Here is a 2,873-nt window from a genome sequence, read left to right as displayed (position 1 = left end):
CCAATTTCAAACAATTTATTCAGGAGAAAGCTATGAAAAAATCAATTTTCCATCAGGTACTTCTAAAATAAGGAGGGTCAGCACCCAGCAGATGAACGAATTCAAGTGTTCCGAGAAACCCAGTCTCTGCCGCCTCCTCACCGTCGGAAGAGCGAGACAGGAACATGGGGGAAAAAATACCAATCCCGGGCCACAAAATTCCAAATCCCCTCCTTTTTCCCACCCCCACCCCCCCGTGTTAACACCACATGCAAGTTCAAAATGACAAAAAAAAGTTTTTAAAAAGATTTATATATATATATATATATATATATATATATATATATATATATATATATATATATATATATATATTAGTATACTATATATATATATATATATATATATAGTAGTTTGTTTTCTTTTTAAATAGGATGTTTAAATGTTTTTTTTTTAAAATCAGGTTCTCTTATTATAATATACTAGTATAACCAAATAATTTTTCACCACACTGGTACTTGTAAAAGAGTCTCTGGTACTAAAGAAAAGAATGGGCATTGGCACAAAACCATGTAATGCATTTTTTTTCCCTTCTTTAAAATTAAAAAAAAAAGTATACAACGTACGCACACGCACACACAGAGTACTGAATTACAGACTTGAAACCTCAGATGGTGAACTCGGCCTTCCTTTCCAGTCAAGCGCAATCCTACGGCCAGCACACCCACCTGCGCCCCGTCCCCCCCAAAGTAGCCATAAAATGTGTTTGGAGGGAGGGAGGAACACACGATAAAAGGCAAAAAGCAGGTGGAGAATTCGATCCCAAGGGGAGACCGTTGAACGGGAGGGGGGGAGGCAGTTGCCGGTCGGGTGGGCCCACCATCACAAAGGTCATCCCCCCCCCCGCTGAAGGAAATGGAATGGTGTGTTTTGGCAATCCTCTTTCCGCCTACAGTCCGACGAAGTGTGCGAGCAGGTTAGTGCGTCTTCAGTAGGATTCTACTTTTTTTCTTTCTTTCTTTTTTTTCATATAAAGTGCACTGTGAACAGAACATGGTCAGACTGCTCTCTCCCCTGTCTGAACTTTGGCTGCCTCCGACACGCGCAGGCCCGATTTCAAGGACCCGGCGTCTTTCTTTCGGGATCATCTGGAACCTCAACCGGTTCCCATCAGCCCAACGGAAGGGGAAGGGAGGAAACGCTTCAATGGGCGAGGAAAGTTGGCACGCTCCTGAGCAGAAACCCCCGGGTGGGATGTCCATCCCGACGGCTGGTCCACGTAGTGCGGCTTCGCGAGAAAAGAAGACCCCCACCCTCTCAGGCGTCTTCATGCAGCCCCCCCCCCAAGCAGCTCGCAGCCTGCATGGGGACGAAGGGCCCACTTGGCAGGCATGGCGGTCCAGGATAGAGGCCCATTTCCTAGAAAGGCGATGCGAGAGAGATGGGTCAGGGGCTCCCAATCCGAGGTCCAGGTCCAAGGGCCGCGGTGAAAGCCTGCCGCAGAGGCAGGGGCTCACGCCATCCAAAACACTTCCGAGTCATGGCACCTTTGCAAGGACAGAGTTCCCCTCGTAGAAAGAAAAGTCTGGGTCTTTGGGCGAGAAGACAAATTCGACATGTTCCTCTGCCTATTGAGGGAGAATCCATTCACACACACCCCCTTTCCCCAAAACACAACCCCCCCCCAAACACATTTAGATCAAAACAATTAACAAAAAGTCAGGAATGTTGGTGACAAGTTGGAAAATAGCTCCATTTCTCTTCCCCCGCCTCCCCGCCCCATCAACCCAACAAGCCCTTTTGTGTAGTTACTCTGCAGTAACTGTAGGTTACTTTCTCCCAATTTTAACAACTTCTTGTTCACGGTGTCAATACAATGCGAAGGTAAGTGGGAGGGACTCCAACATCCACCCACCCACCCAAAAAATGCAGCTCTCCCCGAGCCCTGGCTTCTTTCTGTAGTGTTCCACAAAAAAGGGGGCGGTCCCAGAAAGCCAAAGGCAGCACCCTCTCCCGCCCCCTCCCACCCAGCTGGAATGCTGCAAATGTCCATGTGAAATTAGTGTTGTTGTGTCGAAGCAAACCGCGTCTCCCCCCCCCCCCAAACCCTTCGTTGACATCTCATGCGAGGAAGTCCATTAGTGTTGCCCGTTGCAACATGACAAAACGAGGAGAGAGAGAGAAAAAAGCATTTCGGAGGCTCCCATCCTTTTCCGCCCCTGCGTTAACAGGGATCGGGCCCCGTTGTCCTGTTTGTGAAAAAGGCTGTTTCTTGCGGCATCTGTAAATGTGACGGTTGGCAGTTGCGAGAGACTTCTATTGTGTGGCTACTACACGGGATCTCCGGAGGGAAACGGAGGGGGGGAGGGGAGACCATCTAATTTCTCTAGAATCCCTAATTGGGTCCTGTGGCAATCTGCCTTCCAAAAAGACTGGCAAAAGTTTCGGGTTTGGCACTGGCTTTGAGCAGGGCACAGATTTGGCACTCAGGAAAGGGGACCCCTCTCACCTGGTCCACTTCAAAGCTACACCTGTCACCCACCTCTATTCCACAGGTCCCCTTGGATGGGCTTCTTTCATGCGCGCTCAACAGGCACCCCCAGAGTGTGCCGGCTTCCGAGAGAGCGGAGTCAAGAGATGGGAGGATGGATGGCAGCAGCTGCCAATCACTCCAGCCTTGGCAATGTCATTCAAAGCCCCCCCCCCTCTGATTTGGCTGCAAATCATGCCAAGAGCTAACAGACCTTTCCAATACTTTTTAGGACCAACAAGGCAAAAAGGTTGCTTCAGTTTGACTCAGAATGCAGATACCATCTCAACCCCAACCCCGCCCAAATACTGGGTCAGGATTTTTCCCGACCCGAAAAGGGTTCATTTGCAAAACACACACACAC

The sequence above is a fragment of the Ahaetulla prasina genome, chromosome 1, assembly GCF_028640845.1.
Source record: "Ahaetulla prasina isolate Xishuangbanna chromosome 1, ASM2864084v1, whole genome shotgun sequence".
Classification (NCBI taxonomy): domain Eukaryota; kingdom Metazoa; phylum Chordata; class Lepidosauria; order Squamata; family Colubridae; genus Ahaetulla; species Ahaetulla prasina.
The sequence above is the reverse complement of the archived record's forward strand: the minus strand, read 5'-3'. Positions refer to the sequence as shown.